Genomic DNA, 11,706 nt, shown 5'->3' with positions numbered 1-11,706 from the left:
CAACTATTGAAAATGCTCTTGATATATACTGACTTGTAAGAAAACATAAAAGTTGCGCCCCAGCACGTGCTTTTTATCACGGTCTCCCAATTGGGCTGGCCGTTCTGCGCTGGTGGGTCATCCTAAGGTGTTTTCATTGGACAAAGGAAGACATGGAGTGGAGAGTTGTATGCTATAGGCATGGTTCAAAAAGTAAGCGGGCAAAAGTTCTGATCGGTGAGAAAACGCTTCGCTTAGGCCGTAAGCGGCTACTTAAGCACTGATAAGGCCCATTAGCACAATTCTCTTCTGCAGGGGCGGCTTCTCTCTCTCTCTCTCCGCCTCTCTCCGCACCTGATTCCCTCCAAGGATCACTTCAATTTCTCCAATTCCCCTTGATTTCTCCCGCCAAGTTTCCCTGGGCGAGCAACAGAATCTCGCTAATTTCTCCAATTCTCCTACATTTCTTCCAAGGATCCCGTCAATTTCTCCTCGGCGAGCAACAATCTCTCAAATTCTCTAATTGTCCTTGATTTCTTCCAAGAATCCCGCCAATTTCTCAAAAACAGAACCGTGCATAACGCTTAAGCTTCAATTCCTCCGAGCGGTGACTCACCACTCGTGTAGCACTTTTTTGAACAATGGCTATAGGACCAACTTTTATCACGACCGTTATTGGGCCAAGTTGATTCGTGCTGGTGGGCCATCCGAGAGTGTCGTTTATTGGAAAAGAAAGATACAAATTCGAGTGTTGTATACAATCACACTAGTAAACACGAAGTTCTGATATAGCAAACCATTTGGGTGTGCTTATATGGCGAGACCGGAGTAAATTACAGAAAACAACCACATTATAAGATAGGGTTTCACATAGGTACCAGTTTATGTTTTAGTTGCTAAAAACTACCGGCTTTACTTAATCCCTCGCTCGCTAGCGTGTAAGCCTATTTCTGATTGGTATGGCCCGCTGTCGGGCTAGCGTGTCTTGCCAGCGAGGCGATCCATCGTGGCCTTTGCCTTCTTCAACCTCTCATCCACTCTCTTAGCACGTAGGTCATGAGGTTCTAGGCAGCGGCGCTTGCCCGAAGTAGAGAAGGCGCCTGCCAGTCCTCACCCTCCTCCTCCTCCTCCTCCTCCTCCTCCACTTCCGCATCCTTGTCGAGGCGACAAGAGCATTGGAGCTTGGCCCTCGACGACGGGGGCGGCGGCTGGAACAGGGCACCGAGGTGGGGGCGGCTCGGGGCTCTAGAGAGACCATCAGAAGCACCAAAAGATTCAGAACGTGGACGCAAAGCTGAGGGAGTTGGCGTTCGTGTCCCAGACTCACCGGACAAGGAGATCGAGGGGCGGCGGTGCTCGTCTGTCGTTGGGGAAGATGAATGCGGCGCCAGCGATTTGTTGAAGATGGCGTTGATTCCTCCGAATGGGAGCTTCACCACGACAAGGCGGAGCTCAGGGACATGTTGGTGCGGCTGGGTGAGGTCTCTAGCCATGGTGTCCCGCGGACGTGCTCTGGACGTCAGGCAAGCCGTTCGCGTTCCGGGCAGAACAGGGAACAGGAGGAGGTGCGTCTTGCGGATCTAGGTGCGCCGTGATGTGGTGGTTGCGGCGGCATCTGTAATGGGTCGCAGAGGAAAGCGACGGCGTCGCCGTCGACGAGGGAAGGCGGCCGTCCTGATGGGGATGGGTACCCGATACCCGCATACCCTATGGGTATTTACCCGTTTAAGATGCGGGTTTGGTAAGAAAAAAATACCTGCAGGAATGTAAATGGTAAAATTCTATACTCGACGGGTTTGGCGGGTACGGTATGGTATTGGAGTACCCAAACCTGTGTACCCACGTACCCGCACCTAGTTGTAAGCCCAGTACACAGGCCCATTAAATCTTTGTATATAAAGATGCCACCGAACCACCCATGACCTAACCCTAAATCCCATCCCTCGACCATTCCCCGCGCGGCCAAGCATCCAGCCTCCTCCTATTCGTCGCCCCACCTGATCCACCTCCTCCACTCGACGACTCCGCAGGTCCGACGCCGGAAGCCCACCACCAGCCGTCCGCCCCGCCGCCCACGCCGCGACTGCGGGCCTCTGCCGAGCGCACGGGCCATTGTCGAGCGCGAGTGCCGCAGCCCGCGCCGCGCGTGCGGGCCTCCTCCGAGCGTCGCCGCCGCCCTCGCCGAGCGTACGGGCCGCCGCCCACGCCGCGCCCCCGAGCGCCGCTGCCTCGCGCGCGGGCCTCCTCCGAGCGCAAGCGCCACCGCCGACGCGTTCCCGGGCGCCGCCGCCGCCTCATACACGCGTGCGCGACGCTGCTCCGTTCCAGCTGGTCGAGTAAAAATATCCGCGGGTTACCCATACCCGTGGCGAGTGACGGGTATGATAAAATTTCATATCCGACCATGGGTACGGGTAGCGGTTGAGAGTTGGGTCGTCGGGTACAAGTATGGTTGAGCCATACCCGTACCCGATCCCGTCAGATGCCATCCGTAGGCGGCCGAGGCAAAGGGCATGTTTGGTCGTGGAGGAAAGCGAATCTGCGAGCCGCCCCGGATCTGCGTCGCGATTTCGTAGTTCGATTTGGGTTGGGTTGCTGGCTGTTGGTTGTGCGGGTTGGATTTTTCAGATCAACGATAGAAAATGGAGGTGCAGTGCCCTCTCGCTGCAGCCGCGTGCAGCTGCGGGTCGGCATCAGGCACCGTCCCACACAGGTATCTGTATCTGAGGACGAGAAGAGCTTCTGCTTTCAGCTTGGGCGAGTAGATGGTAAGCAGCAGAAGTGGTGATGCGTCCAGGACATGCACGCATGCCGCCGCCTGCCATCCTCCCTGCTCTGAGTGCGGCGCTCGAGTCTCGGGGACACGTTGGAGCGGCTTAGCGAGGGTTCTAGCCGCGGCGGCACGTGGACGCGCTCTGGACATCGGCATGCCACGTCAAGAAAGGTTAGTTGCCAGGCTGATCGTGAAATCATATACCATGTGTAGCATTGGCAAGTGTTTTAGATGAAACATTGACGTGTATAATTTGAATATGATGGATACTTATGTAATGACATGTATCTTGTGTTGAATCTTACCCTGAATCAAATCGTGGACTTGTGCTCGTACTGGTTATTTGTGTATTCGTTTTCAGGTGTTGCCAGAGTTAGAGTAACGTGGTCGATGACGGGATCGAGGGATGAGTTTGTGAGAAGCTGAGGTCGAGGATCAAGGTCATGCGGGACATTCGTGCGAAGGAACAATGAAACTGAAGGCTACGATGATCTGGGAGGACACCGGGTTTGTCGTACGTTGTTTATACCGGAGATGTATGAGATCTTCGACACGTGATGGTCGAGTTTTGAAGACATCACAAGAAGAGTTAATGGCATGGAGTGGCATCGATGTGAAGACATATAGGTTCAGCCGTGGTTGGATGAAAGCTGTTTAAAGATTCAATATTACTGTCATCAAGATGGTGTTTTATGGAAAAGTGGTCCACATGAGTGTTGTGCGCGTCGTCCAGACGAACAAGTTTGCTTTTGGACTCATCTCAATCCGAGGTTGTATGCGGGTCCCACGGGCAGAATACCGACCGGGACAGAGGAGTTGGTGTTGGATTCGGACTCGGTTTAGGATCGCAAATTTTCCCTTATAAATAGAGTGCGTCTAGGCTAGGGTTTTAGCAAGGACGTGAGGAAACTCAGAGCTTTGGATCTACATCAATGCTTGGAGAGTTCTTGGACGCATGGTTGCATCTTTTGTAATCGATCAACATTGTTGCAATAAAGAGATTCATTGGCGGTGTCATTTCTGTTCTTTTCGGATTTTTGTGGAATCTTCGTGCCAGATCTTTCTAACACTTTGCTGCAGATTTATCACGAGTTCATAATACTTTGCTGCAGGTTTATCATAAGATCAAGGAAAGATCGCGAATACTTCATCTTTCTTGTTATTCCTCGAAATCAATTATAGATTAATTCTCGTAACTTTCTATAAGCTGTTACTGTTTTTGTCATATCTTTTGATTGGTACGTCCGATTGAGCTGATTCTTGTTGAATTGGTTAGATAATTTCAATACCTTTCTTTTTCATACTCGTACGTATTTTTTGAGTCATCCAATCAAAAGTTACGGCTGTTTTACTATCACAGACAGAAAGGTGATTTAGGGTTTAAACTTTCAGGAAAGGTTTAATTTGCTTCCGCGCAATCATTCACCCCCTCTCTGATTGCCTATCTCGATCTCACAATTGATATCAGAGCAAGGTCTCTCTAATTTATCTTAACCGGTTGATTAGACTTGATAGATATGGATAGGTATTCTACCAAACCTTGTGTGTCCGATGGTGTTGATTTCAGTTTTGGAAGGCGAAGATGAAGGTATACATCATGGCACAAAGCTACGCCATATGGGAGAAGGTCGCCAAGCACTATGAGCTTCTCGCGGACGATGCAATCACACCAGCAAACTTGGTCCACGTGGAGAACAACTACAAGGCGAGGAACTACATCATCCAAGGTCTACAACGAAGTGACTTCGATCGTGTCGCTCACCTTGCATCTGCTCATGAGCTAGAGCAATGCCCGAAAGAAGAGTTGGCACTCCTCACCTCTCGTTTTACACGTGCCCTGGAAAATGTTCGTTCAAGGATGAGAGGTGGTAACAATGCTCCAAGGTGTTTTGAATGCGGTGATCCCAATCACTTTCGCCAAAATTGTCCTAAATTCTTATCCAAGATGGCCGAAGAGGAGAATGGGGAGGATAAGAAGAAGAAGCGCCCCTTCAACATTAAGAATAAAAAGAGGGGCGATTTTTCTCGAGCGGTGGCTCATAGTATTTTCTCCGTAATCAATGATATTGTGAACCATGCTTGAGTGATGTGGATATCGAGTCTGATGAAGATGATGCATCCAAAGGCAAGCGCGACATTAATGGGATGTGTTTTATGACTACCTCCTGCGACGACTACGACAGTGACAACAACAATGAGGTAGAACTTTCTTATGATGAATTACTAAAAAGTGCTAGTAAATTGAGTTCCTTGCTTGATCATGATACTAAAAGAATTAAGAAATATGACTTCAAAATTGCATCCTTGAATTCTGAAATTACTAAACTTAAGTCTATGATTCCTGATGATGATTCCTGCAAGTTTTGTGATTCTATACATTCTGAGCTTACCTCTTTGCGTTCTATTCATGATGATACTCTTGATAAGCTTAGAGTTGCATTAGAAAACAATGAGAAACCTATTGTGCATAAACGTAAACTAATTAATGATGCTAGCATGGATACTTCTGATTTGACAGATTTAACTTCTTGTAATAATTGTCATATTCTTGAATTGAAGTTGAAAGATGCAAATGTTAGGGTTTCTCGTGTTGAAAATGCTTTACATATCCATGAGGTTTCTTTGTGCGCTAATTGTAGAAGTGGAAAACAAATCATGGATGATGCTTGTGATAATTATGCGCCGGAGTCGTCATCGAGTCACCCACGGAAGACCAACTGAAGTTCCCCAACCTTTGACAAGCTCAAAGGCCACGGGAAGCACTAGGTCGAGGAACTCCAGCCCGTGCTATGGTCAATCAGGACCACACCTAGCCGGGCAACGGGTGAAACTCCATTCGCCCTTGTCTATGGGGCAGAAGCGGTGCTGTCCCTCGAGCTCAAGCATGGATTCCCTCGGGTACGCACGTACGACAAGCATAGCCAACATGAGCAGAGGGTTGACGATCTTAACTTCATCGAAGAACTTTGATGCCGGGCTGCTGTCAGAGCTGCGCGCTATCAGCAGGGGCTCCGCCGTTATCATGACAGGCGGGTCCGTCCCTGGGAGCTCGAGGTCGGAGACCTTGTCCTGCGCCGGATACAAGGAACGAAGGCCGGGAACAAGCTCGCTCCGAAATGGGAAGGCCCCTTCTGGGTAGTGTAGGTGACCAGGCCGGGGGCTGTCCGGCTGGAAACCGAAGAAGGCTTGCCGGTGCAAAATAGTTGGAACCTTGAGCACTTGCGCAAATTCTACCCGTGAAGCGGCGGAGCCTTACCCACGGGTGATGCTGCTGCAGCATGCCTCTCGAACTAGTGTAGTCGGGCAACCCCAGATTGTAATCCGCGAGTTTCTATGAATAAAGATAAGTGGTTTCCTCTGAATTTCAAGTTGTTTCTATCGTTGCATGTTCTTTCTTCTGTCTCCTGCTCTAGGTGCACAGAAGTCTCTTTCCATCCTTGGCTGTGAGTAGGGGGCTGCCGGAGCCTCCAAAAAATAAAATCCCGTTGCCGGATCACTCCGGCACGGGGTCGTGCCGTTGCCAGGATCCCCGCAACGCGCACCACGCAGTGGCTTGGTCTTGGAAATGGAACAGTGCTCACACCCAAGTTTGGTATCGACCCTTCTGTGCCCGGGGGCTGGGAGGCAGGAGGGCTGTCTGTGCTGTATTGTTTTTCGTGCATTTCGATTTTTTTTGCAGCATCTAGGGATTGGTAAGAATCTCGCATGCAGGATAAAGATGGGGGTCAGACACACTGTGATGCTCGTGGAGTGCTCACAGACCGTGTCATCTAGCGGGTAGTCACTGGGGCATGGCGACCGCTTCAAGAATCTTAATGCAGGAGGATGTCGCCACGGGTGCTGTGGTAGCTCGGCGCGCGCGGCGGCGGCGGCAGCATTCTTCGCCGTGCCTATAAAAGGGCATCGTGGCTGCGGAGCAACTCAGAGCTGAGCTAAGAAGATGGCTACAAAGGCGAGGGAGGCCGCAGAGACACGGTGGGTGTGCATGCCATCCGCGCTAGGCGGTTCCAACGCGAGGGTTGCCACGGAGACGCTGTGGTGGTGCATGCCATCAGTGCTGAGCGCCGATGGGTGCACTGCCATAGCGTCCTTGCCGCATCCCACCAGCAAGCGCCCCAAGTGCAGAATGATACGTTCGACGTGAGAACAGACAGCTAAGTGCATGATCCTAGTCGCCTAGCTTTCTAATACTCAACGTCGGCTTGTTGGGGTCTGGTATTGTGTGTGGCTGGAGTGTTAGAAGGACGCTTGCGGGGGGACTGCGCTCGTCTTGCGGCTTGCGGGTCCGCCCCATAAGCGCATGCTTGGGAGTAGATAACCCGTAGGCGGAGTGGCTCGCCGCTGCTACTTGGCCCCAGGTTGGCACTGCGGGTCCGTCCCGGGTCCCTGGTCTGGTTAAGTGGGTAGCGTGCGAGTCCCCGGCAACATAAAGCACAACACACGGGGACAAGAAGATCCACCCCGCGATTCTGTTTCAGGAACGAGAACCAAGTAGAACCAGAAAACGAAATTTCTAAAAGTAGCAAACGATTACATGGACTAATAAAGCCACAATTGTTCAACGGTGCCAAGCGCGACACTTGCAGGAAACAAAAGGAAAGACAAAAGCTTGTAGGGGACTAAGACTGCTGGTTGCCAAGGGCTTCCGCTGGGGGCTCCGGCTTCCTCTGCATCCGGTCCACCACTTCATCGACGAACCGGCTTACCGCCCTGGTGTGGGAGGGGCCTTCCTCGCTGTCCGACCACGCGTCCAGCAGCATCTCGAAGGGGAAGTCAGGGTGGTGGTAGTGCACCCGGGGGAGGATCGTCTCAGCGATCTCCTTGGCGCATGACGCTATCTCCGCATCGCAGAACTTGGAGATCCACACGTCCAGCGCCCTGAGCTTCCCCACCATGTCGGAGAAGAATGGGATCAGGGTGCTGACGTTCGTGCCGTCCACCTTTCCGGCATGCAGCTCGAACCTCGGCAGCAGCTCGTGCACGGCCTGGGCGATCTCGTGTAGCTTCTCGGTCTCCCCCCGCCGCTGCTCCGCCAACTTGTCATGGTTGCCGCGCACCAGCGCCACCGCGTGGTTGGCCTTGCGGAGGAGTTCCGCAAGCCGTGCGATCTCCTTGGCCTTGGCCACATTGTCCTCGCCCATCTTGACGAGTTTGCCCCGGGCGGTGGACAATTCCAACTCGAGATGGGCGCTCTTCTCCTTGGCGGAGTTGAGCTCCTTCTCCTGCCGCGCCGACGCCGCTGCTGCGTCCTCCGCGGCCTTGGCCTACTCCTCTAGCTTCGTGCGCAACGCCTGGAGCTGGGAGGAGTACCCGCTAACAAGCTCGCTCTTCTCGTTGAGGCGAGCCTGAGCTGTCGTGAGCACCTCCTCATGCTCCTTGTTGGCCTTCTCCCACGCCGCGGCCAGCGACTCCAGTGCTTGCTGGTGCTCAGCGCGTTGGGGCTCCAGTTGCCGATGGAGCTATGCCTCGGGGACGACCGGCGTTGCGGCCTCGTCCCTGGCCTACCGAGCCAGGCGCGTCTCCTCTCGTAGCCGGGAGAGCTCCTGTCGCTCCCTCTCGAAGTCTCGCCGTACCTTGCTGAGTTGGCTCTTCACAAGCTCGTGGTGCTCCCTCACCTTGTTGAATGAGGTGACGAACGCCAGCTGCTGCTCCTTGATGGCGTCGAGGAATTGGTGCCCCTGATCGTAGATGCTCGGGTCCCATGTGATTGGGTCCCAAGTCGCCCCGGAAAGGATGCCGGGGTCTGGGCTGGAGGTAGTGGTGGACGGCGACGAGACCCCCGCCGCGACGGTCTGGCCGGGAGGAGCATCGTCCCCTTGCAGGGGAGCCGCCTGCTACTCCCCCGCCACTTCCTCCTCCACCCCCGCGTCCGAAGGTTGCAGGTCTGGTGGAGGAACCGCGGCCCCGGCAGGAGTCGCCTCTTAATGACTTGATCGTATTGCTATGCCTACTTTGGGTGTGTGTTCATCACATCATTCTCCTAATGACGTGACCCTGTTATTAACAACATCCAATGTTCATGATCAGGAAATCTTGATCATCTGTTAATCAACTAGCTAGTTAAATGAGAGGCATCACTAGGAACTCTTGTTTGTTTATTAGACACACATGCATTAATGTTTCCGGTTAATACAATTTTAGCATGAGAAATAAACATCTATCATAAACAAGGAATAAGATAATAACCATTTTATTATTGCCTCTCGGGCATATTCCTTTCAATATGCTAGGTGTGCTTCATTGAATTCGGAGGATGATTTATGTCTGAATCAGGTTGGTGGCGCCTACAACGAAAGTGGCGCCAAGGACAAGTCAACCTAGCCGAGAGGGAGGACGTGGTGTGACAGGCTGGCGAGGCTTGAAGACGGAGTGTGGCGATGTTGTTGATCTGACGCCACCCGCTGGAGAAGACCTTTCAACGCCTTTCGAAGTAGGGGAGCATGATGAGGGCACGGATCCTCAAGAGCTGATATGCAACATCAACATATGCGCGAGGGAGGAGAGGGAGGCAGGCGCACCACAAGTAAAGATGAAGGATACAAGTTAGAAGAAATGACTTGTGTGCAAGGGGCAGCCAACGACAAGGATGATATGCCTAGGTTGCACCACAAGTTGAGTATGAGTACAAGGCGCACTAGGACAGCTTACGACGAGCTCGACACATCTAAGGGGCGCCCTGATCTGCGAGTACATATTTGAGTCGAATTCAAGTTTGAGTCGGAATCCAGTATGAGTCAAATCTGAGTTGAGTCTGAGTTTGAGTTTGAGTTTGAGTCTGAGTTCGTAATGTGTTTGGGCTGCCCCTCGCCTATATACAAGGGGTACGACTAGGGTTAGTAGACCACGTTTTGGCTATTTTTGAGACTCTGTTGATTGCGAGAAGCATTCGTCTGGAATCCTATACACCATATTCGTTTCGATAGGTGTTTGTTATCTACTGAATTTTCGAACGTAATATGTCGTTCCGCTGGGAATTGGAAGATTGCGAAACCGCTTGTGGTCAGCGGACTACTGCGCAAGTGTGTGGTGTTGTGAATTTCCATTGTGTTGCAAGTTCGTCGTGCGGCGACGGATGAACAGCCGGAAGATTTGTAGAATCATACAAGAATTTCCATTGTGTTGCAAGTTCGTCGTGCGGCGACGGGTGAACAGCCGGAAGATTTGTAGAATCATACAAGTTATCCACGTTGCTGTCTGAGAAGATCGGGCCACCCCTTATCAGTCTTGTTCCCAACCGATGGCTCCTAGACCTTGTCGCCCAAACATAGCTTGTCGTGTGCGTCATCGTTCTCGAGGCGTCGCACCTCCTGAGGCACTCCATGCATATCATCTGCTTCGTGCTCTTGCGTCTGGACTGACCTCTGGGGTGTTCATCCTCATCCCCGCCCTACACATTGTCATCAACAGCGAGGTTGACTCTACATGGAGAGCCTCGCGATTCCGCATCAGCAGGTTAGCGGCCAGCATGCGATCATCTCAACGGCAATTGTCAAGTCTTCCTTTCCGAACGCCGCAACCATGAATAGATGCTCTCGAGCTGCTCTAGGCTTCTCTCACTATTCCAACTTCAACCCGGGTATATTTTGGTACCTTGAGCAGTTAGCATCGGCAGTCATAACAGCGACGCCCCAGAGCGATGTCGGGTATATGAATGATCGAGTCAATGGATTTGTCCGTGGAGGTGACAATGTTGGGGCAAGGAGAGCTAGACTGACTTGCGACAGATGCTGCACCCGACTAGAGGCGTGCGACGACTGCAAGGATAAGGTTCATGTTGAAGCATCTCTCTGACTTCCGACATCCGCGAGTTGGTTCTCATGTCATGGGCGATTCAGATGTTGGTGCCGATGGTGCGGAGATTACTTGTAGCGAATTAAATTGTGTTCCTATCAAGAACATGGAAGAGATAGAAATTCTCACCAGAACTAGCTTCGCATGCTTATTCAACTCGATCCTCGTCACACCAGTGAAACTCAGACCACCAAACACAACTATGAGGATTGTGGATCAAAATTAACCAGAATTAGTAAGGTTAAAGTCTGAATTCACAGATCATGAAGTCAAGGTTTCACCGACTTCGTTTATAAAGTGAGGGTTGAAAACAATTTTTTTAATAAAAAATGGAGCTACTAAAGACACGGCAGCTTGGTATCCAAGACAAATGACTAGTCCCGGTGCCAGGTATTACCGTTGTATCTGTGATGGTCGGTTGCAGGGGCGGAGGCAGAAAAAAAACATAGAGAGGGCCAAAATAGAAGAGATGATTTATTTTGTGTGTGCGTGGGGGGGAGCATAAAAACTGAATCTTATAGGATAAAATTGCAAAGGTTATAAGAAGGTTTAAGTACAAATTCCAAATATTTGGGGGGGCCAAGGCCCGTGCTGGCCTGGGTGCTCCCTCCGCCCCTGGTCGGTTGGTTGATGGCAAAGCATTCTGTTGTCAAGGGAAGATGTACAATATTCCACCTAGGAACCAACTTCCCATGCTTAGGTTGCGTTTGGGTGCATTATGATAATCCAGCTTATCAACCAATTTATGACATTTTTTTTTGGCTAACCAATTTTTTTTCTGTTTTTGCGTTTTTTCTTGACAACAGAATATAAAGTTAAGCACAATACAATTCAGTAATGACAAACTAAGCCTTAGTCAATGTGATTCTAGCCACACCAGCCAAACTCAAACTGCCAAACACAATTCTAAGGATTGTGGAGCAAAATTAACAAGATCAATGTCAAAGATTATGAGTTTAATGTTTGAGAAAGACCATGTCTATGAAATTAGGATCGGAAACAAACTTTTTTCAATAAAAAAATAAGAGTCGTTGGACACACGCGAGCTTGGTATCCAAGGCAAGTGGCCAGTCCCCAGGTGCCAGTTACCACTGCACCTGTGGTGGTCGGCTGGCTGTTTGCTGGTATTAGTACTGGATTGACTGGCATGGCAGCGGCGGTGA

This window comes from Brachypodium distachyon, chromosome 5 (assembly GCF_000005505.3).
Source record: "Brachypodium distachyon strain Bd21 chromosome 5, Brachypodium_distachyon_v3.0, whole genome shotgun sequence".
Classification (NCBI taxonomy): Eukaryota; Viridiplantae; Streptophyta; class Magnoliopsida; order Poales; family Poaceae; genus Brachypodium; species Brachypodium distachyon.
The sequence above is the reverse complement of the archived record's forward strand: the minus strand, read 5'-3'. Positions refer to the sequence as shown.